This window comes from Microtus pennsylvanicus, chromosome 11, assembly GCF_037038515.1.
Source record: "Microtus pennsylvanicus isolate mMicPen1 chromosome 11, mMicPen1.hap1, whole genome shotgun sequence".
Lineage (NCBI taxonomy): Eukaryota > Metazoa > Chordata > Mammalia > Rodentia > Cricetidae > Microtus > Microtus pennsylvanicus.
In genome coordinates this window covers 27,053,528-27,081,063 of record NC_134589.1, presented here as the reverse complement: position 1 = coordinate 27,081,063, position 27,536 = coordinate 27,053,528, and the positions used below count along the sequence as shown (strand labels likewise).

Sequence of the window (27,536 nt, the reverse complement as noted above, 5' to 3'; positions counted from 1 at the left end):
CAGTGTCTTCTCACCCTCCTCCCACTGCCACATTCTCCCTCTTCCCACCTGCAAGCAATTTGGCCAATGGGAGGGCAGCTAAGATTGCCGGGTGGAATCCTTCTAGATCTGGGTGCATTTGGTGAGGAGGGGGCTACCTCCTTCCCCACTCTAGACCCTGTATAACCTTTTCCTCTTCACAGAAGCAAATTACTCGTAATTATCTCACATCCAAAGCCTTCAGGAGCTGCTTCCAAAATTGCTTTAATTGAATTAATTGAATCTCATTTGGTCAGGGGAGAGGATGGGGGGCCATACCTTAAAATAGTACAGGGGAGTGGGGGGTGAGTTACCCAGAAGGAGGCCACTTTCCTGGGGCTGAGACCCTGGAAGTGGTAGCACATACCCGTACGTACACACTGCCTGTTCTGCGGTTGGGCAAGACGCTGTCCTTTTCGAGGGAGGACCTAGCCTGAGTCTTTCTCTCTAATGGTGATGCTGAGAAGTGTTGCAGTGTATTTCCGGCTCCATCCTTCCTCCCCTACCTTGGGGAGGCAGGTAACTAGATGGCTATAGGAACTCACCCGCCAACTGAGCTGTCCCCTCCTGTCATTCCCGCGGCAGCTGTGAAGGTCATTTATAAAGTGCTCCTTGTGTGCCAGGCACCACGTCAAGGCTGTTACAAGCACTATCTCATTTCAGCATCACAACCCGATGGGAAGCAAATCCTATTATCCTTAAGGGCTCTTGTCTGAGGAGGTAAGAAATAAAGCACAGAGAGGTTAAGAAACTCACCAAAAGTCACAAAGCGAGCATCACTGCTGGCACTCTTTGGAGACCAAAGTCTACCTTCAGGCTTCCCTTTCCTTTGTCGATCCAGTGCCCCCAGCGGAGCTTCATCCTGGGGAGAACACACATGGTTCCCCCAAGTATCTAGAGAGGTGGAGGTGAGGTGAGGTCCTCTTGGAATTCCTCCAGTTCATCACCACCTAGAAGTCTGAGGCAACTGGACCAGCTCCCAAATGGAAAAGAGGCTCATTTCCCCTGGAAAGGGGCACAGGGGGCAGGGGAAGGGGGGTGCCGCAGGCTCAGCTGGTCGCTGGCTGAGAGAGCAATTACACTACTGCTACTTAACTTTACAACCCAGGCTGTTGTTTTAACGACGCGACTCGTGTTGGGCTGTCCAATTAATCTGCCTTTGGAGGCTTTCCGAGATGGGGCGGTAGATCTTATCTTGCTCTGTGGAAAGAGGAGTGTGTAGCCTGCATGGCAGGGAACAGCTACCCCCAGGGCCCTTGGCCTCAGAGAAGACCCAGAGGAGCCATCTGGGGCCAGCCACCCCGTAGAGAAATGGAGCCGGGGTCCCAGGGCCGAGGGGTGGGTTTGATCTTTCCAGTGGCCATCTTCACCCCTCACTGCTCACAGGGAAATCTTCCGTGTGTCTTCGGGGGAGTGGCGGTGACAAAGAAGAAATGCTTGCAGGCGTCCCTAGGTGAGACACGTCCACTGACAGTGATAGCCCCTCTGTCCTCCCTGTGACCCCAAACCAAGCTTCTTTCTAGTTTGGGGTTGGCTGAAAGTGTCCCACTGGGCTTTTCAGACGGGGAATGGTGCCCTCAGCTTGTTGTGATGGGGAACAGGTCAGGCAGTGGGCGGGGGAAACTAGTCTTTGAAGCCTTTGGCCTGGAATTAGAGGCCCCTCCTCAGTCCCTGGGGCTACTCAGGCCTGAATTCTCTGAATGACTGACCCTGTCCTCAGCCCACCTCCCATGCTGTCTGTGTGCTGGGAGCTGTGGCACCCAGCGAATCAAATCGTGATGCTGCCAAAGCCTGATGTTCTGGGAGCCAACCGGCCTTCTCACCTGGCCCTAACCCCATTAGCCCACGCTGGCTTTTGGATGGTGCCCACATGGCCTCTGTCCTGCTTTCTCTCCACCTCTTGTCACACTGTCTCCTGTCATCTGTTTAGCCACCTGTTAGCCTGAAGCATCTGTCCCTGTCACCAGGGTGGTACCCCCAGAACCTACCCAGCAGGAGATCCATGGATGGGCATTGGATGGAGAATTCCAGTTCCTGCTGGTGTCTTTCCTCCCCCATCTCTTTCTGTCGCCCAAAGCCATTCGACCCCCAGCAGCCTGGACTGAGGGAGAACATGGTTGCTGTGAGGTGCCTGACTCCTCCACAGCTGGCCCAGGAGGTAACTGCTGCCAAAGGCCACTCTGACTGGCCTTTCCCTCTCTGAGCATCTTCTCATTTCCTACGGTGCTATGAGCACTGCTAGGGCATTCCAGAGCTAGAACCACAGAGCTAGCTGGTGGCAGAGGCATAACAAGGTTCTACAGTTGGACTGAAGAGATGGCGCAGTGGGTTAAGAGTACCGACTGCTCTTTCAGAGAATCTGGGTCTAATTCCCAGCACCCACATACCCTCACACGGACATACGTGCAGGCAAAACACCAATGCACATAAAATAAAAATAATAAATCACTATAAAAAAAGAATCTAGTATCTATGACTTCTGGTCAAGGGGAGGCTGTATCAGAGGACAGAGAAACATGAGCAACTGGCAGCAACCGGGATGAACGGAGGATACAAGCATACATAACACCCAAGACTCTGAAGGATTCTTTGTTCTGTTTTTTGTATACATTTTAATCTCTAAAGCTTGTGATTTGAGAGATGGCAAGACCCTGGGGATGCTGGACAGAATAATGGTGAATTGGAACAGTTCATTGGGTCGAGGCAACCGTGAGGAGCTGAAGTGTCAAGCCCACCCCATTATCTGGAGGCAGCTATGCCTGCAATGATCCAGAGAATCTGTCCCGTTTCTTCCCCTGGGCTTCCAAGACCATGAGCAGGTGAACTCGTTAGTATCAAAGATGGAAGGTAGTGGGCCTAGGCTCTTAATCCACCCCTGTTGATTTAACCCAGGATTTATCAACTCAAAATGGATAGGTATAGAAGTAGAGGACCACTGAAAAGAAGCACAAATTGCCAACAGGCCAATACTCTTCCCACCCCCACCCCCACCCCCAAGACAGGATTTCTCTGTGTAGCTTTGGAACCCACTCTATAGACCAGGCCTCGAACTCAAGAGAAATCTGCCTGTCTCTGCTTCCCACGTGCTGGGATTAAAGGCGTGCACCACCACCACCAGGCCAACACTCCATATTTTTGTTTTGGTGCTGGGGCCTCTTACACTTACTCTACCACTGGACTGCACCTCCAGCTAGGGAGGTAATGGGCTGACCATCACTGATAACTGGTAGATGAAAAACAGAGGCTTTATGGCCGACAACAGAGACTGTGTCCACTTCTGGATTTGTTCATGGATGAGCTGGTAGGGCCCAAGGTGAGGGCCAGAAATAATATTTGTTTTCTTCCTGGCTTAGATCCTAGGCTGTGGTGGGGCTGCAGTCATTTGAAGAGGGGGGAGAGGCAAGACCATCGCAGTCTAAACTCTAGCCAGTGCCGCTCTCTAAAGTCTTTGTCCTGCCAGAGGGAGGAGATGTCCAGTCCATGGTAGCACTGGGGACAGATTAAAGATTAAAGCCTTTGATTTAGCTATCTGGCTTGGAGATCCAGACCCCCACTCTGTTCTTTTTTCTCATTTTGCTTCTTGTCTTGAGAAAATCCATCTGGAGCTGGTTTCCTCTCCCCCCAGAAGGAGAGCAGGTGCGATGTCCTGGGCTTGACAGGAGGATTGGAGCCTAACCAGCCCCTTCTCTAGACTCATAGCATCTGAGGCAGAAGCCGCACATCTGGGGAGCTGATACCAGGCTCTGAAGCCATTGCCATGGCCACTGGTAGGCAGGGCGCCTGCCTTGAGTAGACCCCAGAGGGATGAAAGATTTAGGGAGCAGGGAGACAGGGAGGGGGTCTCCCAGAGAAGTCTTCTTCCTGCTCTCCAGAGTTCTGTTGCAGGAGTTTCTTCTGTTTGGAGCCTTTGTTCTGAAACCAATCTTTGCCTTTGGGAGAAAAAGAAGAGGATACATTAGAAGTGTCCCTGAAAGCGTTGAGAATGGGAAAGGGACCTAGCTACAGAGTGAGCCTTGTGAACCTTCGCTCCAGCCCTCCAGTTCTGGAAGGCCCTCAGTCTCAACTTCCGGTCTGCTGCCCTCCTCTTCTGGTGTCCAATTCTCCTCTAGTATATGCCCTTGCTGCCGATCAGCTGTGGACATCCGTGGAGAGCTGTCAGCAGAATCATGGCTCTCTTCCATGTGGTCTCAGAAACCAGGGACTGGGAAGCTTTACACTTGGGGATGGGACCGGCCCTACTTGGGTTTGGGTGAGTTCAAGCTGCGCTGAGGGCTTTCAGACAGGGCCAATACTGTGTGTGCTGGAAATGCTGGCTCAGGTGTTCATGCAGCTGCAGGCTGGAATAGATGGTTCTGGGTTGTGCAGCTTTCTGGTCAGGGGCTGCTGGGACAGCACTGTTTTCTCTGATTCTCGGAGGCAGCAGAAAGCTGTGTTGTAAGCGTGTGGAGTGACCAGGTGAGTCAGGTATTTCCCATAGGCTCAAGCCAATGGGAATCAGCAAAACCAGTGCGCCAATAATCTGGGTCTCAGTGCGTATTGGTGGGGGGAGCCCTGTCTATTTCTCTGCCTTTTGAATTTACAAATTTACACCAGCAACTTGTGGATTCAAGCTGAAGTTCTTGCCCTGTTGAAGTTACCAGCATGGCTCCCACCGTGGGAGGTCGGAATTCAGTAGCTACAGTGGTACCTGCTTAGATAAGAGCCAGGGCAAAAGACTCCTGGAGGGCTGAGCTAAGGTCTAAAGATGAGAAAGGTACCCTCTGACTTCTGAAAGGGGTCTGTATAAGTCTGCCTCGAATGCCAATACCAAGGCGGGGAGCCTTAGTGTACCTTGCTGTAAAAGTGACCATCCCTTTCTTTCCCTCCGACATCTGACTCGGAGGAGGCTTTTTCTGGGTCAAGTCAGGGGAAGCCACTCGGGTCCAGAATAGCAGCGACAGCAATACTGGTCGTTTCTGGCCCAGCTGCGGGGCAGTGGAATGGGATCTGGTCCTGCTCCCCAACCCCCACTCCGCCCCTGCCTGTCAGCCAGGTTCTCCAAGCTCAGCTATGGGCTGTGGAGTCAGGATTGAGGCCTTGGGTTTCCGTTCCTGAAACCTGGGCTCCAACATGTGCCAGTCTATGGGATACTGAGACTGTCCAAGAGGATGGGAGAAGTGGGTGGATGAAGAGGCAAAATGCTTGTCTACGATGACAAAATGCTCGGGTGACAGTCGCCCCATTCCCTGACAGTCTGCTGTGAAGACGCCAGACAAGAGCAAGCAGAACGCCCCCATACACCACCCCCCCATGTCAGGAGTAGCTTCTGTCCTTCTGCTCCTCATTCATCCCTAGACTAGCATCAGGGTCCCCGCCCACAGGCCACAGTCACCGCTGCCTTCACCTCCCCCGCAGCTCTCATCCGTGGCCTTGGGGGCTGCGGGCTCTGAGGTCCCTTCGATCATTTCCCAGAAAAGGCTTTACGTTTCCGCTCCCGCCCGAGGCTGTCCAGTCTTTCTTGCTTCGATCCCACCGCTTGCCTGGGGCTGGCAGCCAGCGACCACCCGCGCCCTGGACGGAGGTTGCCAGGACCGTGCAGTTCGGATGGTGATGCACGAAGAAAGACAGTTTGGATTGCTGAACTCTCAGAGCAGGTCACCTTCCAGGTGCCTTCCGGGACAGCTGCCTTTCTCCATACTAGTTGTGGCAAGTCACAACTGGATCTATCCCGGTCGCAATAACGGGTCCCCAGGGCCTCCCTGGAGGCGCGGGCGCCGCACCCGCAGCCTTAACGGGGTGTTGGTGAGGCTCTCCTCTCTCTCTGAGCCAAGAGCCTCCCAGGGATGGAGTTTGCACACGTAGTGTGGGGTTTAGTAGACCCTAAGCCCTCTGTCTTTCTCCAATCGTTCATTCAGGAACGGGGCGGTCCACACAGTTCCAACAGTGAAATGCTAAGGTCTATTTTAAAGACATACTCGCTCGTGAATGCGAGCGTCCGGAGTCCGTGGTTTTTCGTTGGATCCGGGTAAAGAATGTACTAGAAAGAATTTTCCACTCCATTGTTCTTGGACCAGGCAAGGGACAGCAGAATATGGAAGACAGACCTGACTACTCTACCTTATTGCCAGAATAGTTCTCCCGAGGTAAGATCAGGTTCCCCATGTGCACAGACACCATATATATCAAGTTGCCCAGGCTGGCCTCAAACTCAGGGTCCTCCTGTTTCTGCTTCCCCAGTGTATATTAGCATATCTAAAAAGAAAGTCCAAGAGGTATGTAAAAACTCTGCCTCCCCCCTTTCCTTCAACCAGACCCAGCAACCCAGGAGACCCACCCCCAGTTCTGCAACAGAAGGGGTTAACTTTCTGGGTTTCTAAAGAAGTTCCCTAAAGTCCCCCTTTCCTGGCTCCATTCCTTGAGGAAAATGAATTTGCATCCTTTTTTCCTGCCTCGGTTTCTCCAAACATAAAACAAGGAATTCGAGATCCTGTTCTAAGTGACTTCGGGTCTGGGGGGTTCATAAATTTATGTCAGAGTAACAGGGGAAAAGAGAGAAACATCTTGGTTTGGGGCTGACTACAACGAAGTCATCTGGCAGATGTGCACGGTTGGGAGAGCGCCAAGGGCAACAGGAGCAATGCAAAGGGACCGGGAAGTCTGTACACCAGGGTCTATGGATAGCCAGCATCCTCGCAGTGCCAGCCAAGGCCTCGGAAGGCCAGCTAGCCCCTTGTCTTCACTGAGGCCTTCTAGTGAGTGCTTTCTCTGGAGCTCAGATTTGCTGCAGGCAACAACAGGAACTGGGCCTAATCTATCCCTAAATTAAGGGTGAGGATGGTTTAAGTGTAAGGCTGAGGTGGCCAGGGAAAGGCTTTGAGACTGACCAGCCTGTAACTTTATTCTTTGAACAATGGTTGGTAGGGTCCTACACCCAGATTCTGCAGGAGCCAGCTACCAAACAGTTAGGCACCTCTAGAAAAAAAAGGGGGTGGAGTCCAGGAAAGGAGAAGGATCCCCTCCTAGTTGTCTACCTATCTCTTGCTTGCTGGGAATTGATTTCTGTTCATTAGTGTTTGACTCGCATACTGGTTTCTGGGACCAGACCTCGAGAAGGGTGATGTAAGGGAAAGGGGTGAAGGGTGAGGAGAATCTCGGGAAAGGAGCTAGGTCTCCATCCCCATATCTGGATTATGATAGTTTTCCGTTACACAGAGGTATGCACACAACTCCACTACTCCAGGGGGTGGGGTAGGAGGCCCTCCCGCCCAGCTTCACAATACTGCAAATCGAAACCAGGTCGGATCTAAAAAGAAAACCTAGATCAACTCGCCTCCGCTCCTCCCCCCCATTCTTTCTCCCTCCCCCTACCGCCGATTCCGTGGAACCCGAGTACCATTTGAATCCCGCTAGCCACGTGTAAACAGAAGAGGGGGAAATCTATGAAAACACAACTCAGACCCGAGAGGTGAGAAGAGCCTCCGCGGCCACACTTACCTGTTTCAAGTTCCTGAGGGTGCTCAACTGGCGGGTGGAAGGGCTGAGACCACGCCGCCGAGAGTTGCTGGCTGGGCAGGTAGGCGTCTCCTGGGGTTGCTGGCTCAAGGGTAGGAATAGGGCAGGAGGTGACCATAAGGCTGGGAGTAGGACAAATCGGGGGAAGCTGCGGTTTCGGGGGACAGGCCAAGCGGGTAGGCAGCCACTACCGACGGGGCGGGGGCGAGGTCCGGGAAGACTACGTTGGAGGCTTCGCGGCCAGGAAGGGAACAGGGTAAAGAGGTCATTGTGGCCGATACTCGGCCACAGGGCCTAGGTCATAGACCTGCACGCCGTCTACGCTCCAAGCCAACACCTTTCAAAGTCTCCAGAATCGAGGCAGATGAATCCCCCCAACCCCCAGCAAGCCACCCCACACTTCAGATCCCAGAGAAAATGTAGCTTTAAGCCTCTTCTGGGTGAGAGCTAGCACCCTAAAAAGAGGTTTTGGGGGTGCCCCGTGACTTTTCCCCTCCCCCCTAAGTTTTGGGTCCCCATCTTCTCCTCCGGGTTCCGTTCCCGGGATCACACGGAGTCCCCCGCCCACTTAGACACCCGGGATTGGGTATCGTATGGTGACCTCAGGGAGGCCCAGAGCTGGGCCCGCCCCCCAGTTAGCACACCCCGGGAAACGGGAGGGGTGCGGTGCGCAAGCCCCGGGCCCAGCACCTACTCCAAGTTGCTGGAGACAAGAGGAGTCAGGAAATCTCGGTAACAATGTCCAAAGTGCTAGGAAATTGGGCCTGGGATGGCCAAGGGGCGAGGGGAGCTACATGGTGACTAGAGACGCTGCGCGGACTCAGAACCTGTGTTCGCGCTCTGCGGGTCGCGCCGGTGCGCAGGTCTCCACGCTGCCTGGGCTCTGAGAGGGAGTGGAAAGCAGATCGCCAGCGCCGGTCGCTTATTCAGCCCGTCGGAATGCGTAGCTGCTGAGCGATGGCAGTTTGTTGGTAAACAGACGCTGGGGCCTGGAGGGTGCCGCCTGGCGCCCAGCCTGCCCCGCACGCGCGTGGCGCGCACGCCCCCGCCGGGTGCCCAGAGCCTGGCACGCCGCGACCGCCGCGACTGCGCCTCACCACCCCCAGTGCAGGCTTCCGCTTCCGCCAGGGGCCCCGGTTTGGTTGCGACACCACAGCTCCTGCTGGCCCTTGCTGGAGGGAATCTGCTGTCTGGGATTCGCCTGTACGGAGCCCCGCCTTTCCTGGCACTCTGCTCAAACTGTAGCCTTGTATGAACTGGGACAAAATCTGGGAATGGGGGGTGAATCTAGTTTTGGAGGCTCCTGAGAGGACACAGAAAATAGGCTAGCTCATTTGCACTTCCAGGCTGTGTGCAGGACCTGCCTCTGAAGGATATACAAGGCCTTATGAACATGTATCCATGCATGCAAACCTCTGTTGCCCCATGTGCAAACATACACAGGGAATTCATCTAAGCACCACATATATGTTGTCATATACCAGTATCCCTTTATGAAAAGAGGCTCATTTATGAACCTGCTAACACAGACTTTCTTTTTTTATTCCGAGACCGTGTTTCTCTGTGTAACCTTGGCTCCTGGAACTCACTCTGCAGACCAGGCTGGCCAGGAACTCAAAGATCTGCCTGCCTCTTCCTGAGTGCTGGGATAAAAGGCGTGCACTGGGATAAAAGACACATGCCAGCCATCACTGCCAGGCTCCAACACAGACTTTAAGGTGTGGTGCATATACATCTGCATATACAAATAAGAACAACTCTTTGAATAAAAGCACAGCATTAAAGCCGATGAGATGGTTTGGCAGATAAGGCACTTGCCTTCAAACCTGACAATCTGAGTTGGGTCCTTCCATATGATGGAAGGAAAGGACAGACTCCCAGGAGCTATTCTCTGACCTCCATATGTGGGCTTTGTTATGCATGGACCCACACACATACAGGTAACACAAAACCAAATAAAAGTAGCAAATTTTAAAATTAAAAAGCACTATGCTTGCTGTCTACAAATGTATTACAAGCCAAATCACTGATACCCATTCTCAAAAATACGATAACCCAAACATATGCTCATGTACCTACTGCAAGGAAGATAAGTCCCCTCCCCCATATCTAAGCTGTTTCACAGAATGAGAGACAGTTCTTTTGTTGTGGTTTGGTTTGCTTTTTTGAGGCAGAGTTTCTCTGCCGTGCTGGCTGTCCTGAACTAATTCTGTAGACCAGGTTGGCCTTGAATTTAGAGATCTGATTGCCCCTGCCTCTGTAGTGATGGGGATTAAAGGAAAAGGCACTTACCACCATTGCCTAGTTCTGTCCCTTAGCCTACAAATCCACACAGATTCCCTAGTAAACCCAACACACTTGATCCTTCTGCTATGCAAGCCATCTTCATGCTTGTGCACACACACACACACACACACACACATACACACACACTTAGGGCTTAAAGGAAAGGTAGCAAACTTAGGGTGTTGGGAAAGAAGACAGCAATTAGAGAAAAAGGCAAGACTGGAAGAGTAGATGAAGACACTATGCTGTGGGCAGATGTAGGCCTTATAAAACAGACAAAGTCTGGGGCTGGAGAGAGGACTTGGTGGTTAAGAGCACTGGCTGGTCTTCCAGAGGACTGGGTTCAATTCCCAGCACCCATGTGGCAACACACAACCATATGCAACTCCAGTTCCAGGGGATGTGACACCCTCTTCTGGCCTCTGGTCCCCAGGTTGTACACAGGCAGTACACCCTTACACATAAAATAAAAATAAATCAAAAAAGAAAGTCTCCGGGAATGTCTAGGGACTGTTGAAATTTGCAGGCTGGAGAAAAGGAATCTGTCCCCCAAGGAGCATAAATTAGTTATTCCAGGAAAAGGCCTGCTTGCCAGTGGTGTAGAGTTCTCTACCTTCTGGTTCTGGATCTATCTCCATGAGGGGGCTCTGGAGGAGACCCTCTTTCTCAGGTTGACTGAGGAGTTTGCTCGGCAGGTAAATGCTACTTTCATGTAGGATCCATCACCCTTCCCCAGGCTCCAGTCATGCCTACTCTTTGGAGCTGGGGCTATGAACTGAGGACATTGCTTTCCAAGCTTTCTTTTTCTCTTTTTCTTTCTCTCTCTCTCTCTCTCTCTCTCTCTCTCTCTCTCTCTCTCTCTCTTCCCCCTCCCCTCTGGTTTTTTGAGACAGGGTTTCTCTGTGTAACAGCAGTAGTTACCCTGGAACTAGCTCAGGTAGGCCAGGTTGGCCTAGAACTCACAGAGATCTGCCTGTCTCTGCCTCCTGATTGCTGGATCAAAGGCGTGCGCCACCACTGCCCTGCTCCAAGCTTTCTTTTCTTCTGCACTATCTTCTCTGTTCTTTTATTTTGTTTTGGTTTTGTTTTGGTTTTGAGACAGTAGTAGGTATCTCTGTGTAGCTCTGACTGTCCTGGGACTCTCACTCTGTAGACTAGGTTGGCCTTGAACTTACAGAAATCTGCCTGCCTCTGCCTCCTGAGTGTGGGGACTGAAGGTGTGTGCCACCACTGCCAAGCTAGCTGTCCTGTTCTTCAGAAGGGAAGCCTTCATAGTGTTCCCAAGGATGGCCTCTCTGGCCATGTGAATCAAAGGAAGAGAATGCCCTTTGAGGTGGGGCTGGCTGTCAGGGCAGGTTTCATCAGGGCTCTTTTGAAGCTAGAACTGAAAGGATGACGGAGGACCACTTCAGAGTCAGGTAATCCTTTCTGTGCTGGACCTAACAAGGGTGGAGGTAGGTGTTCTGGAAGGCTCTGCAGTGCATGGCTTTGGGATCACTTCCAGAGCAAGGTCCCTAGTGAATGTCTCTTCGGAGCTTTCCCAGTTCCTGTTAGAAGGCACAGGGAGAGAAGGGGGCTGGACTGATATTCCAGTCCTCTGTTGTTGGCTATGTGGTGGTTTACAAAATCCAGAATCTAAGAACATAAAATTGAGGAGGAGAAAAGAAGCAGAAGAAGAAGAAAGGAAGGAAGGAAGGAAGGAAGGAAGGAAGGAAGGAAGGAAGGAAGAAAGGGAGGAAGGAAGGGAAGGAGGGAGGAAGGGAGGAGGAAGGAAGGAAGAAGGGAGAAAGGAAGAAGAAGGAAGGGAGGAAGAACAAATTAATTCTTTTCTGTTACTGCTGATAGCTCCTGCAGCTCACAAAAGTAGTGGGTTTTGTTTTTGTTTTTTGTTTTTTGTTTTTCTGGGAGATCTGCTTTGAAGAACCTAGTGCCAAGGAAACTAGTGGTGGTGTCGGGGTGGGGGTGGGGGACTAGTTAGCAGGAAGACTGGGGGAGTTGGAGCAACCTGAGTCCCTTGATGATCAGTACACGTCAACAAACGCTTGGGTTTTTGTTGTTGTTGTTTTTTTCCCCTTGAGACGGGGTCTCATTCATTTTGTATCCCTGGCTGTCCTGGAACTCCTCGCTCTGTAGACCAAGCTGAACTCGCGGATATCCACCCGCCCCTGTCTCCCAAGTAGGCTTGTACCACTATGCCGGGCTCACACTTTGGTTTTTATTATCTTGCGGGCAGGATATAATGCTTGAGGCTGGTTTGTGTCCAGATTCCTCCTGTAGCAGAATCATCCTTCCCCAAATCAGCGCGCTTCCACGGCAGTTCACAGTCAAAGCTGGACGGAAACAAGGGCTCCAGCAGCAGGGCTCGGTACTGTGTAAGGATGGTTTGTGCCGCCTGGGCCATGCGTGGAGTTCTGAAACAAACTACAACTCCACTTCGCACCTAAACCGATCTGCTCAGGAAAACAGAGTTTCTCACTCCCCACGAGATTTCTGCGGGCTTGGGGGTCCTTTTGGAATTACACACGCCCTTTCTCCGTGGTCACAGCTCCCAAATGAAATCGGTTTTGTTTTTGTCTGTTCTCAGCAAGCTTTAAAGTTATATTAGGAGGGACCTTTGTAATTCGGTTTGGAGAAACTAAACAATTCAATTTTGCAGCAGCCTCTCACTGGTTTGCCTCGGCACTGTGGTAGAGCCCCGGGTTCGGAGGCCTGGGGAAGGAGCCGCCTGTAGAAGACAGTGTTCCTCACCCCATTTTGCGGGAGATGCTGAACCACCAGGTCTTTCCTCTTTCTGACGGAGCAGCCCTGGTGCTGAAGGGCTCTGCAGTCCCGGCTGGGGGCTTTCTTTTGCGCTCACTTCCACTTTCACTCCCCTTTCACAAGAGCTTTTTCTGAGTGTTATTTTCCAAATAATCCTAAAGATGCTGTCCGTGAATCAGGAGCGGAGAAGTCTTGGGGTCAGTACTATCCGGTCCAGGCAACGCTTGGTGTGGGGCTCCCACGAGAATCTTCCCCCACCCCACACGGTCTCAGCAATAACCCCACCCCACCCCTGCATCCCCAGTTTTCTTTCTTTAACTTCAAACTTTGTTTAACTGAGATTGACCCGGGCATTTTAAATACACAAGAATATAAAAAGTCACCTATGCTAAGAGCTTAACTATAAATAATTCTTTGACCAGGACACTGTCCCACAAAGAAAACTGTTACTTAAAGTCGGGAGTGTTGGACGAAAGTGCTTCTGTGTCTTGGGAGGAAGCCACTCGCTGCTTCCTCAAGCGCCGAGCTTCCTCAAGCGCAGGGACTGGGGGGTCTGAATGGGTGAGTGGTGCAGGCGGAGTGTCCCGCAGGGGCCACCAGTGGAGCCAGCCTGGTGGAGGACAGTTCCAAGAGCGCGCTCCCGACACCCTCAAGAACTTTGCAAGTTAACTGGAGACCAACCCGCCTGCTACGAACTCGCGGGTCTGGACGGAAGGCGACTTAGCTAGATCGGCAGCCTTCCTCAGACCCCAGTACTGCACAGAAATTCGGGCTTTCCGCTCTCCTTTTCTTGCCAGTCAGCTGTAGGTGAAGGCTGGAAGGGGACGCGGAACTAGAAAACGCCTGTAGAGAACAATGGATGAGGAAGCCCCTGTGTGCAGGGGCATCCACCACAAAAAACAGAACCCCTAGACACGGACCCGCACACACGCTTGTAGGCAACCACGCCCATGCCCATACCCTTCTACACACACACACACACACACACACACACACACACACACTCACACACTTCACATGCACTGAGCTTGCTACCATTTAAACACACAGCACAGGCTCACCCAGCCTTCCCGACCCCCTGGGGTAAAGAGGGGTCTCTATACAGATGGGGTGGTTGCTTTCACTCGGACAGTGGAGATCAAGTTCCTTGTCAGTCTGCAGTTATTTTCCTTTATTTAAAAGGAGGCAGGGTGTTGGCCCTCCCAAGATGCTATTTTGAACTATAATCCTTAGGACTATCTGAGTCCCCTCTCTGTAGCTTTGGGTTTGGGAGGGATGGGAGAGTACTGCTTTGGGGAGCAGACTTCAGCTAGCCCAGGGAGCCCTGCAGAATCACTCCTCATGTCTGCAAAACAACACCTCACCTGCCCAACAAGAAACAAAATCCCCAAAGACTTTCCCTCTGCTTACCCCAGGAGGGTCCACAGAGAGAAGCAGTTCGTTGTCACCCCTCCCTCTCTTTCGAGCCCACCCCCACCGGGATAGAATGGGGAAGGCTGTCCAGGAGGAGGGACCCAGGCCCATGTGGTAGTTGAAGGAAAAAGCAGTGTCTCCTGTATATCCACTCCAGGGCCCCTCCGCACTGCGTCATGGAACACCCTCTGCAATTCCTGCTGGAAGAGGATCGCCCAGCCTGGAGTTCTTCAAGGGCTGCTGAAAAGGGCTGGGGGAGGTGGTGAGAGGGGAGAGTGGGCAGAGCCGGCTGTGATGTAGGATGGGGGTCTGTGCCAAGGGTCAGCGGCCCCTTTAGGAAAGTAAGTACAACGTGGAGGAGCACATTTTCAACTCGCAGGCCAACTGGGCCGGCTTGCCCTCCCTCCCAGCCTCTGTGCTGTGTATATATGGGGAGGGGCGGTGGCAACTGTCCATTAGCTCTCTGCAGCCCAAGTTCTGGTTGGCATGTACCTCAGTACCTCAAAATGAGGGTGGAGGGGGAGTTGAGCCTATAGTCACAACCCTCACTCAACCCAATGGCACCTTTGTTGCTTTTCACACAAGAGAGCAGGAGGCCTGGGTCCTGGTCCTCTGGATGTCTGGGACACTGGAGACAGTAATGAGGGATGTGGGGAAGCCTGTCCCAGGACCTTAGAGGCAGAAGGGCTCTGTGGGAATTCGAGTTCTGTGTTTTGGATAACAGCAATGATTGCACCATTATCAAATGCTGTCTGTGTGCCAAGCACTATGCTAAGAATCGAAATGCCTCCTTTATCACAATTTGTCTGTATAAGGCAGAGTTGCTATCTGATATAGATACCTACGTTATCCCTCTTTTTACAAATGAGGACATCGAGGCACAAATGGGCCAAATACCCTTTCTAAAAGCTGCAGTTAGAATCCTCAGCCAGATGGCCATCGTCACTGCCAGGGGCCTGTCTTCCCCCAGGAATATCTATCATTCAGCAAGAGCAGAGGAAAGTCTGAGAGGAGGAGACCCCTGGAGGTCAGTGTCCTCTCTGAAGGCAGTGAGAAAAGAAATAATATTGACAGTGATGAGTCACTCCTGGCGTTCATGTGCTACACAAAGCTGTAAGAGAGTCCTCTTCTCATTCTTGTGTCACAGGCTAGGAAACTGAGGCACAGACCCTGCCTGTGCAGAGCCTCTGTTCACCCTGCTGCAAGGTTAAGAAAGTGATGGGACCTGGGGAGGGTGTGCCCTGAGAAGGCTCTCAGTGTTCTCAGTGTTCTACCTAGAGCATTGCGGGGTGGAAAGGTAGGACCTGGATGGAAGCAGAGGGGCTTCCCAGGGGCGCCTTGGATACCATGATTGGGGAAGGGGATTAAGTGACAGAGAATTGAAGAAGAGGCACTTGCAATGGGTCAGGTGTTCAGTGAGGAGGGAAGTCCCCCACGGGCATGGTGGCAGAGGCAACAGAGAGGAAGGGAACCAAGAGAAAAGTGGCTCAAAGACAACCCCCAAGTGGGCTTGGTGACTGTAGGGAAGGCCAGGCAAGGGTTGGGGGAGGGCCGAGGAAGCTGAAGCTTCTGCCTTGGGCAACCAGGGAACCCAGGGGAGAAGCCCTGTGTTGAGTTCAGGGATTTCGAAGCATTTGATTGGTCTATGAAGCATGGACCAAGATTCTGGGTTGATGTTCCAGCAGGCAGCCAGCCACGTGGACTTGGATCCCGCCGTGCCTTCTGCACAGGTGTCTTTTCCAGCCCTGCCAATGTAAGCAGGTGAAACTTACATACATGCAGATATATGCAAATTAGCAACCCAGCCTGGGCCCAGAGCCAGAGGCAAGTCCTCCCCCACTTCCAGGGACCCAGAAAGGGCCGCCCCAGCCCTGACTCACTTGCTGACATGCCGCCTGGAATGCCACCTCCCCGGCCTGGCTTCCTCCAACTTGGTAAACTTGCTCCTGGAACCACTCTGAAGCCGATCGGGCCTGAAGCTCCAGGCTGGAACACTGGAAGCCAGGGCTGGGGAGATTCTCAGAGTGAGGATTTGTCCTGAGTCCCTCCTGAAGAAGCAAGTGCTTGGGATGGGAGACAGATGCCCGAGGATTTAAAAGTATGCAATGTGGGCCAGCAACATGGCTCAGGCCCCACTTGGTAGAGGGGAGAACTGGTTCCCCCAAGTTGTTCTCTGACCTCCATATATGTGACATGACTTGCGCCCCACACCTGAAAAAGAAAAAACAAACATTAAAGCACGTGCCATGCCCACAGTATTCCCTAAAGCGTTTGACACCGGGGCTCTGTAACCACTTGTGAAGTACATGGTTTACCGGTTCCATTTTACGGATAAAGACACTGAGGCCCGTGTTGAAATGTCTCGGCAGGGAAAACCTGATTTGTGTTCACAGAGCTGGCTTTCCAGAGCAGGCCTTCTGACTCAGTGTTCTTGGCTCCACTCTGGTTTATGCTGTGCTGAGAGAAGGCGTGGGGGGTGGGGGTGGGGCAAATCCTGGAGTCTGGGGCTCAAATTTTCCCAGACAATCATGGAAAAGAAGTGTCATTTCTTTTGTTTTGTATATGTAAATATTTCCCATATATTTATTTATTTGTGTTGTGCTGGGCTCTTGTGCATGTTAGGCAGATGCGCTGCCAGTGAACCTAGGGAGAAAAACTGACCCTCTTGGTCTCCGGGCTCTTCAGGGAATAGGTTCCTACCTTGGAAAAGAGGTCCTATTCTCTGGCTGGGACCTCTGCCATCCACTCTGGTTCCAGCTTGCCCTCTCTCTCCTCCTTCCCTCCCTTTACCTCCTTTCTCTTTCTAGATACAAGGTCTCACTATGTAGCCTTAGCCAGTTCTGAACTCTCAATTCCTCCTGCTTCGGTTTCCCCCACACTGGAATGACAGGCTATTGCTATCCCACCTAGAGTCTCTAGCACACAAGGGAGGTTGGTGAACATTCCACACAGCAAATTCAGTCGCACAGTGTGTGTGTGTGTGTGTGTGTGTGTGTGTGTGTGTGTGAGAGAGAGAGAGAGAGAGAGAGAGAGAGAGAGAGAGAGAGAGAGAGACTGTGGGGAAATCAGTGAATTTAAAACACACAAGCTGGGCAGTGGTGGCACAGGCTTTTAATCCCAGCACTCTGGAGGCAAAGGCAAGTAGATCTCTGAGTTTGAGGCCAGGCTGGTCTACAGAGTGAGTTCTAGGACAGCCAGGGCTCACAGAGAAACCATGTCTCAAAAACAAAAACAAACAAATAACCCTCCAACAACAAAACCACAGCACATGATGAAAAAAGACTTATAAACTAGGTACTTGGGCCAATAAACAGAGCTCCCCCGGCATCCCTTGAGGAGCCCTCTTGGATTGTGACCCTCCCTCCACAGACACCCTGGCTTGGCACTTGATTTCCATGCTTTTCCTTCTAGCTTTCCTACCTCTGACTGCTGCTTCTGTCTTCTGGGGACTTTGACATGAACGGAACCACACTGGCCTTAAGCTCTTGTTACTTCGAGGCAGGGTTTCACTCTATAACCCAGGCTGCCCTCAGACCCATGACCTTCCCGCCTCAATCTCCCGATTTACAGACCTGGGCCACTGCATCAAGCTGTCCTCCAGCTTCCTGCTTCCCACATTGAATATTTGTGTTCCAGCATCCTGTTAAAGTCCCCTCATGCAGGACTCTGCTGCCCTGGCCTCTTGACTTTCCCTGGATCTGCAGCTTCTCTCCCAGTCTCACGCTCTAGGTAGGGTTTGCGCCGAGACACGGATAGATTCCTGCAAAGTGTGAACATGGCATACAGCACAGGGCTGGTGCTTGCTAAATGATTTGTGAACACAAACTAAATAAATAAAAGAAAATGAGTGTGTGTGGGGGGGTGGAGTATGAGTTTGTCACTTCTATCAGAAATCAGAGGTTCCATTGAAGCCCTAGGGTCCCTGCTGCCTCCCTTCCCTCGTGCTGTTCCTCCCAGAGGCTGTCAGCTTGGATGTTGGCCTTTCCCCCAGTGCAGCCAGGTGGAGCACACCAGCTTGGAGACCCGGTCAGTCTGAATTCTAAGCCTGCCTCCACCCTGCAGTGACTTGGACAAGTAAAACTCCACCGTGTCTCAGTTTCCTCATCCGTGAGGTAACCCAATAATAACAAGCCGGGCCTCCAAGGACTGTGAAGATTCAGTCAGTTTCCCAGTAACCGCATGCAGTCTGGGGTTCCTAGAGCCACACTCCCCGCTCTGCTCACCTACTGAACCTGCCTGGTGCCAGACCCAACCTGATTTAAAAGGTTTTTGTATTCTGGGTGTGGTAGACATGCCTGTCACTCAGGAGACTGAGGCAGGAGGATCAAAGGTTCAGGGCTGGGGGTTGGAGGCTGGGTATGACTTAGTGGCTAGAATGCTTGCTGTGAAAGCAATAGGACTTGAGTTCGAATCCCCAGCACCTATGTAAAAGCTGGGCATTCCACTAACCCCAGTGTTGGGACAGGGGTGGAGATGGGCAGCTCTGGGGAACTCTTACTGGCCATCCAGCCTAGTCAAATTGGCAAGATTTGGGTTCTGTAAGAGGTCTTGTCTCAAAGAGAGGAAAAGAGAGATGGAGGATAATGATAGAATATTGACACCTAATATACTATGGGTGTGCATGGATAGTCACACACCCCATGAATGTGCCAGGCTAGCCTGGGCTCCATAGCGAGATCCTGTCTCAAGAAACAAAAGTTGAGGATGAAGCTCAGCTCACCGGATGGAATGTTGACCTAGAATACAAAAAGCCCTGAGTGTGATTCCCAGCACCACATAAAGCCGGGTATTATGGCACAAGCTGATAACTCTAGCACTTGAGAAAAGCAGAGGCAGGGGGATCAGAAGTTCAAAAGCAGCTTCAGCTAGTTTTGAGGCCAGCCTGGTCTACATGGGACTCTGTTTCAAAAGCAAAGCAAATAAAGAATAAAAGTCCAGGAGGATGGCCTTGTTATGATGTCACTGAGCCCAGAGGACTGGATGGCTGGAGGTGTCACTCCAGGTGGTAGAATTCATGCAGGGACAAAGCCAGGCTTATCCCAGCTCCTCACTTCCATAGGCAGCGTCTGACACTGTGTCCTGCATCCTGAGATGTTTACGACATCTTGGATTCTTCAGCCACTCCTAAAGTCACCTTCAGGTCCTCCTGTGTCCTCCGAGGGTCTCGTTGGGTGGCATGCAGAATGCCTTCACACTCAGGATCTCAGCGAAGCCCCACCCTGTCAGGTGGGGCAAGTATTTCTGTCCCCATTTCACAGATGAAGAAACCAGTACTCAGAGTGGCCTAGGGCCTTGCCTGACATTGCACAATAAAGTGGAAGAACTGGGATTAGAACCCCAGCCTTTTGACTCTGGGGACCAGTTCTCTGGGTTGTCCTGGAATATCCCGATAGACTCTTAAGTGGATAAAGAAGGAGACATGGATGAGAGACCAATGGCCAGCTGCTGATGGGTCTCTCTGGGACATGCAAGAGAGTTGGTGGTGGCCTGAGCAAAGCCAGACCCCTGCAAATAGACAGGGCAATGAACGGAGTCAAACCTTGGAGTAAAACAAGCAGCTGGTCCCACAAAGTAAATGGGAAGCCAGAATTTGTCTGCAAACCCATAAGGGGCTGCTCACTAAATCTGTGGGACTGGTTTGTTTGTTTGTTTTGTTTTTTAAAGACAGGGTTTCTCTGTGTAGTCCTGACCACCCTGGAACTTGCTTTGTGACCAGGCTGGCCTTGAACTCACAGAGAACCTCCTGCCTCTGCTGGGACTAAAGGTGTGCACCACTGCCTTCTGGCCTGTGTGATTGTTTTATTTTGCTTTGTTTTCTGGGGGTTGGGGATAGAACCCAGGGCTACGTGTCTGCTAGGCAACCAATCTAGCATTTGACTATACTCCAACCCCTAGTACTCTGTGATTTTAAAATATCTAATTTTTTTCGTTTTTACATTTATTTGTGAGGGTATGTGTTTATGTGTGTATCCCCCCCCACCGCCCCGCTTCCATTCCATCACTACTGAGGACATCAGAGGCCAACTTTGGAAAACTGGCTCTCCTTCTACTATATGAATCCCAGGGATCAAACTCAGGTTGTCAGGCTTGGTGACAAGCATCTTTACTGCTTACTTCTCTGACCAGCCCTCTCTGACTTTTAAGGCTAGAATGCAAGACGGCATAATAGAAGCCACAGGAATGTAGACCCAGGTACCATAGAAGGCTATTTTTAATAAGGTGCTTTCTGAACAGCCCAAGTCCTTCCATGTCCTGGGTGCATCTTGTGTCCTCTGCTGCAGTGGGAAGCTGAGCTTTAGGCTGGCTTCTTTCAGCATAGACACAGAGTCTGTCACATTACTCATGTCTGCAAGTCCCTGTCTCGAGGGGTTCTCACAGAGGCTGTGAGAAAGGACTGGGCTCTAGAGTGGGGGCAGGAGATTTGAACCCCAGCTCTCTGGTTTATTAGCTAAGTGCCCCTGGACAGATAGCTTAGGGTTTCCAATTTTTACTTTTCTTATCTGTCGGATGGCATTAATATAATAATAGCTATGCTATGCACGAGATTATTAGAAGATGGAATGAAACACCGAGGGCCCAGCAGAGCGCTGGCCCATGGAAAGTCAGTAACATGGTTTTTGTGGTGATGTGTATGTTTGGGGGCTGCATCATAGGCGAGAGGAATGTGCTGTGTGCCCACTAATGTTGTGTGAGTCTGTGCTCTAAGTATCAGGAAAACAGCTAACTTAGTGGGACCAGGAAGCAGATTGAGTCAACATAAGAAACTGAATGAAAAACAAACAACCCTCACTGAGGTCTCAGGGAGCTTCCTTGCCTTTGCACAGCATTGCACGCTCAGGTCTGGGACTGGGATGGAGTCTGTCCTGGGTCCTGGAGGACACTGGCATTTTCAGCCCTGTCAAGGTGGCAGGAATCCCCAGATGGTCCAGCCCACCCTGGAAACCCAGCCTCTGCAGAGCGTGGGGCTGGAAAGTTCTGACTCGGTCACCACCTGCTTCAACCACAAAGCCCAAGCTTCCAAACCAGCAAGATGACGTGGCTTAGCCTGGAAGGTGGTGGTGGCCTCTGAGTGCCAGGCGCCCAGCAGGGCAGGGAGGGGCCCTTGGTAGCCTGTGGACAAGCCCTCAGCCTCCACCCTGTGGGGCTGCTCAACTACCATGGTCCCTGTGGCGTGTGTGTATGCCAGAGGTCAACATCAGGAGTCTTTCTTAATCGTTGCACTGAACCTGGAGCTAGTGCAGCTTGGCTGCTGGCCAGGGAGCCACGAACACTCCTGTCTCCTCCTGTCCACTGCTAGAATCACAGGCATGTGTGCTGTGTCGAGGTTTTACATGGATTCAAAGTCAGGTCTTCATGCTTGCATGGCTATGTCCCTAGTCCCTCAAGAGCCATGGGCCTTAGAGCTAGAAGACGCCTGAAATCCCCAGAACCAGAGGGTTTTGAATTCTGGAATCAGAAAAGATCGGAAGTTTGCATATTAATAAACAAACTCGATGGGAACACTTTTCAGCACCATACTGTAGCTCAGGAGACACGTGAAGAAGCTGAGCCCAGGAGCAGACAAGACTGGCCTAAGCTGACATACTAAATGGGACGAAACCCCAGCTGTTTAGACTTTAGTACAGTGTGTCTTTAAGTTATATTTTTTTCTTCTTTTTGAGTGTTGGGATTAAAGGTGTGTGCCACCACCACTCATATTTTTTGTTTGTTTGTTTTGTTTGATGACCCCTCCCCAACCAAGGTCTTACTTAGTAACCCTGGCTGTTCTTGAACTCATTACATACACCAGGCTGGCCTCGAACTCACAGATATCTGCCTGCCTCTGACTCCCAGTGTTGGGATTAAAGGTGTGTGCTGCTATACCTGGTCTAAACCAGCTATCTTTCAAAGCTCATTCCCTTGAAAGAGGCCAAGTTCATAAGGAGTCTTTCCTGGGTCTGTCAACCATGTGAGAATCAGTCAGTCTCCCCAACTTAGCAACCCCCTCAAAATGCTGATAAACCAAAAGAGGATTTTTTTTTAAATTTTTCAAAACTTAAATTTTTTTTGTAAGAATCAGTGGTGTTTGTTCCTATATGTTTTTGTGCCCTACTTTGGTGCCTGCAGAAGTCAGAAAAGGTATAAGATCCCCTAGAACTGGAGTTACAGCTAGCTGTGAGCCTTCGTGTGGGTTCTGGGAATCAAACATGAGTCCTCTGGAAGAGCAGCCAGTGTTCTTAACTGCTGAGCCATCTCTCCAGCCTTCAAAAGACATTCAAGTGTGGGTTGTGGGCAGGTCTTTAAAGGTGAGCCTGGAACAGGTAGGTGTCTGGACTGAGCTCTCTCAAGGTCACTCAAGCGCTTGCGCAGAAATAGATGTCCACGCAACGGGAAGCTGGGATCTTTATTTGGAACACTTCTTTCACTGGCTCATGTGCCGAAGGCGCTCAGGCCTCTCCAAGGCAAGATGGAGGGTCTCACCAAAAGGCCTGGCCAACACCAGACAGTGAGTGCTTACAGAGGAGGATGCCAGGGAGGGGCCACCAAGAGGAGGGAGGGGTGGGGCGCTGTGTGAATCACACTCTCGGGCTCCCACCCCAGGGCCCAACTGCCATCAGAACTGGGCGCCAGAGGTTTCATGGACCCATGTGTCTGCGAGATGCTGTCTGTGACTGTGTAGCTGATTCCTGAGTAGCTGAGGCCATCTGATTAGTGTGTAACTGGATGTGGTGGGTGTGTAACAGAATGTGTGTGTGTGTGTGTGTGTGACTTCCTGTGACTTGGGCGTGGCTCGGCACGTCATCATGTGGGAGCGCTGCAGTTGTGGCTGCATGTGACCTTGTGGCTGTGTTTGTGCAACCACGTGCATAGAAACGAGTGTTGTCTGTGCCGTGTGTGTGTGTGTGTGTGTGTGTGTGTGTGAGTCCCAGAGACAGGTTCTGAGAGCCAATGGGTGCTGGGCAGATGGAGACAGGGCTGGTTGTCAGCATAGCTGTGGTTTGTTGCTCATGACCCGCATGTGACTGCGTGGAGATAGCTGTCATGGATGTGCGCGGCCACTCAGGACCCTGAGATGTCCGCACGTGTGTCTGAGAGTCTGAATGCGCTTGCTTCAGGGTGACCATCTAGAAGCCACGGCCTGGTGGGTCTCTGGGTGTCATGGCCTCAAGTCAACCGCGTGTGTCACTGTGCGCTCCTTTGAGGGACTCAGTTGGTCACTGTGTGACTGTGACTGTATGTGACACCTTCCTCAAGAGGCTTTGATGTGGTTGAATTTCTAGGGGCCATAAGGACGCTGTCTCACTCTTGAGGACTTCAAACGATGCTTCTGCCTTCTGCACAGCATGGGAAATCCCTGTCCCTGCTCCCTCCTCCTATCCCGTCCTTCAGGAGAGCCTGCTTGTTTTCTGTTTTTACTGCCTAGGGTGAGTTCATGGCCACAGCTGACTCATCTCTCTTCCTAGAGACTTGGGGAAGGATGTTGGGATTGCTTGGTTGGGGCTTTGCTTAAAAGCCTGGGCCTGGAAGTGCGGGTAAAGGACAACGTGGGTCTTGTAAGCACCAAGGTACTTCTTTGAGCCTAGAAGGTCAAGATGACTTTTTGGGTGTCACTATCTAGTTCTCATCCTCCAACCTCAAATCAGAAGCTTCTCTCCATGCCCTGAAAGTTCTCCCTTCTGGTCGTCACAGGCCACTAAAGGGTGCTGGAGCAGTTGGGTGCCATATACTTGTTCCCAGACCCATCTCCATAAGGATGATTCATAGTGCCCTGAGACAGCAGGAGCCTCAACAGTACTGTGTTGGCGCCCCCTATGGGTAGAGCCTGTTTTGGTGGAAGCAGGGAAAACTAGCCACATTTGATGGAGAATACATAGTCCTTGCTCCCAAGCATCCTTAAGGCTTATAGGGGACTTGGAAATCCTCTCTGGACCCAGAGCAAAGAAACTATACAGTTTTCTGGACCGGGAGGGATGTTCTAAAGGCTTCTGGGAAGGACTCAGGGCCCCTGGAACTCACTAGGAGGGAGAAGAATCCTGAAGGGTAACTGACTGGGACCTAGGAGGGAGAGAACAAATTCTTGGGAGGTCTGAAGGATTGAAGGCGAAGTGGAGAGACAGAAATTCTAGTTTTATGTAATGTGACACAGGAGGACTTGGACTAAGTCCAGTGTCCATGGTAGAAGAACTAACTCTACCTAAGCAGTCTATGGATGGGAAATAACCTTGGTGCCTACCCGGTGTCCCTCCTGCTGCAGCCAACATACAACCTTGTCTCATCGCCAAGATTGAATTTGGAAGCTAGAGTCTGCTTTCTCCCTTTGTCTTCACCTAGGTAACCAGTCCAACTATGTTTTGAACAAGCCTGTAGGCCCTACTTTCCCCATGTCCACCCTGAAGGGGTTTCTCCCAAGCCCTTGCCCTGCCAGTGGCTAAAGACATGAAAACTTCCGCCTCCGCCATCCTGGCTTGCTGCCCCTGCGGCTCCTTGCAGCTCCTGGCATGGGCTAACTCAGCAGATCAAACCCTCCACCTACCTGGCTCCAGCCCCAGACTCCCCTATTCTAACTCAGGGGTGTTGGGAGAACAGAAAAGTCAAGAGGTTGGGCTTTGGACAGTCCCTGGCTAAGATCCAACCTCAGTTTCCCAGTGGATGAAACAGAGAGCTGGTGCATGGCCCTCTGGGTTCCCAGGGCGGATAGGGAGGCTCCAGTGAGCTCATGGGTGTGCAGGCCCCAGTGAGCCATAAATAGTTCAGCACCCGTGGGAGGGAAGGGGCCATGTTATTCCAGCTGGGTTCAGCTGCCCACAGGGAGGCTAGCCAGTGGGGTTGGGGAATGGGAAGGGTCTCTGAGTCAGGTGTCAAGAATGGTAGAATCCAGGCTGGCACCTCACTGAATGCTGCTAGGTATAGGTCAGACCCTCCATGTACCAGGACAGCTGCAGAATCTATGGGATGGAGACTACGGGCAAGTCACGTGGCTATGTGACTGATGAAGCTGCTTTACAGAGAGGGGCTGTGCCCAGAACCCCGAGATCGCCCGTGTCACCACTCAGCCTCCCAGCCCTCTGCCATACACGCCTGTCATCCCAGAACTCAGGAAGCTGAGGCAGGAGGACTTAAAGCTCCAGGCCAGCCTGAGCCACATAATGAGTTCAAGGCCAACCTGGGCTACAGAATGAGTTCAAGGCCAGCCTAATACATAATGAGACCCTGTCTTCAAAATAGTAATTAACTAATTAAAAAATTAAATAAAAGCCAAAGGATATTCTGGAGCTACAACCAGTTCGTTCAGAAGCTCTTGTTACCTTTCTCTAGGCTGTTAAAAAAAAAAAAAAGATCCTAGCACCCTCTCCTTCTTCAAATGGGCAAATCAGGGCATTCCCCACCAAGCTCCTCCCTGCCCATCAGTCAGGGCACTGTTACCCAACTTCACCATCTTGGCCTTCCACTGTGGAGCCTTTGAGCAGGCTGCACCCCAAAATGCCTCCCCCCAAACCTTGCCCTGCCAACTTCCAGCCACATGATGTTGGGCAAGCCACAACAGCTCTTTGAGCCCCCATCTTCCCATCTGTAAAACGGGATTGCTACTACCCCGCAGGGTGGTGGGGGCTAAGGAGTGGCTTATGGAGTACCGAGTCCAGTTTCTGGTGCCAGGAGGCCCAGTTCCTCATGCCTCCAGGAGCCTTTCCCACACCCGCTCCCCTGCCGTATGTATGGCTCTAGCTGTAGATGGTTTGTTATTTACTGAGCTGTGGAGGTTTAATGCTGGCACAGATTTTAGGAAAGTTCAGGAGGGGTTCTGTGCCCACTTGGAAATGGATGCCAATCTGGGTCTAAGAGGTGACGTTTGTAGATGTGGAAATAGCCGGTCACTCTGACAGCACAGCTATCGTGCCTGGCTGGGGCAGAAAGAACAGTTGGAACAGAAGCAAACCCAGGAAGGCTTCCTGGAGAAGGAACCTTGCAAGCCCAGTAAAGTAACAAGGGGTACAAGAAGAGCAGCTTGGCCAAGAGCATGACAGAGGGACACAGTAGAGAAAGAGGGAGTTGGAGACAGGATTGGAAAGATCGGGATGTGCTCTGGAAACCCCTGGGAGCCAGGCAGAGGCGCGTCCATGAGCGTAGGAAAGAGGAACGAAAAGCGGGCTTTTGAACAGGGGAGTAAAGGTTGAACCAGCCTCTCGTTTATTAAATGACACGTGCTTTCCGGATTTTTCCTAGGTGCTTATTATATTTTCCCAGTTAGTCTTCAAGCAACCTGCCGAAATAAATGCCGTGATTTCCATTTTATAGAGGGAGAAAGAAAAAGCCGAGTTCTCTAAGGTCCCAGAGTAAAGAGCAAGCAGACAGGAGCAACCAGAGTGGAGCCGCCAGTACAACCCGGAGTCCCTGGCAAAAGATGTGGGTAAGAGCATGAGGCCCTTCTTCTCTGCCTGCCCTGCCTACTACCCCTTGCTAGGTTTGCTTCCGGAGCCTGAGGTGGGGTCTTGGCCTGGAGAGATGAAGAACTCCAAAGCTGATCTCCAGTTGATGATGAATGGAGGGCCACATGAGTGGAGGGACAGTCCTGCCTCCCCCAGAGAACAGCAGGGAAGCCACGCTGGGCCTTAGTGAGCCACAGCAGAAAGAGGGCCTGGGGTTGTAACCTGTGGTATGATACAGTGGCCAGGCAGAAAGAACCCCATGCCTTGGAAGGGCAGCCTCAGAGCTCAGTGGAGAGGGCTGGCCCCAAGGCTTAAGAGGCACACTTTCCTGTCCCATCTGGATTGTAGGCATTCAGAGGATAGTAGATGGGGTGTGGGGGGTATCCTGTCTTATGTGCCTATCATACATAGGCCTGCGTTCTGAGGTGGTGGCAAGGCATGCCAGTTCCCCACCCCATCCCTGTTCCCAAGAGACTGGCATTCCTCCCTGAATCCCAGTGAAGCCATTTCTGGGGATTATCTCTGTACCAATTTTGCCAGTCTGAGGGTGATGTGTGTGTCTTCTTCTCCAGGATACGCCTTCACTTAGCAGATGTCCTAGGAGCACTGGTGAAGCAAGTCCCACACTAGGCCCTAGGATCCAGGATCTCACTGAGAAGAGGGACCAGATAATGACCAAGGAACCAGCTCTCATTGCAAGTATGAAAAGAGCTGAAGGGAGGAAGACAGACAGAGAGCTGGGAGCCCTGGAGACCCGGGGACACCACCTCAAGTGGGTCACGGGACAGTTTTGGGTAAGTCCCTCAGTTCTGAGTGGTAAAAATAAGGATAAGCATTGGGAAGAGCATTCCACTTGGAGGGGAAATGGCTGCTGCAAAGGTCTTTAGGCAAAGCAGACCTGGGATGCAGGAGGGTCTCCAGGAAGGGGACTCAGGTCAGTGAGATGACTCATGGATTAAGCGCTTGTCACCAAGTCCCACGTCCTGAGCTGATCCTTAAGGCCCACATGGTAGAAGGAGAAGACCGGCTCCCACCCACTGTCCTTTCACCCCCACATGCACCCCACGGCACATTGCGCCCTCCCCCTCCTCGGGTAAAGTCAGTAAATTCAATAGCAAAATTAAAAAGAAAGACGGCTCAGCTTGGAGTGGAACAAGTGAGGAG

General features: G+C 51.7%; 2 long non-coding RNA genes across 3 annotated transcripts; one reads left to right on the top strand and one right to left on the bottom strand.

The window, feature by feature from the left end:
* Positions 1–2,603: 2,603 nt before the first annotated feature.
* LOC142860163 (uncharacterized) lies at positions 2,604–8,195 on the bottom strand. Of its 2 annotated transcripts, XR_012912306.1 has the most exons (3): positions 7,492–8,192; positions 6,115–6,249; positions 2,604–3,947 (listed from the first exon to the last, which is right to left on the bottom strand). It is a non-coding gene; the product is annotated as an uncharacterized LOC142860163 (long non-coding RNA). The 2 variants fall into 2 exon arrangements; XR_012912307.1 differs by lacking the exon at positions 6,115–6,249 and having other exon boundaries at positions 7,492–8,195.
* Positions 7,414–27,137, top strand: LOC142860164 (uncharacterized). Its single transcript, XR_012912308.1, has 3 exons — positions 7,414–7,570; positions 26,170–26,353; positions 26,945–27,137. It is a non-coding gene; the product is annotated as an uncharacterized LOC142860164 (long non-coding RNA).
* The last annotated feature ends 399 nt before the right edge of the window (positions 27,138–27,536 follow it).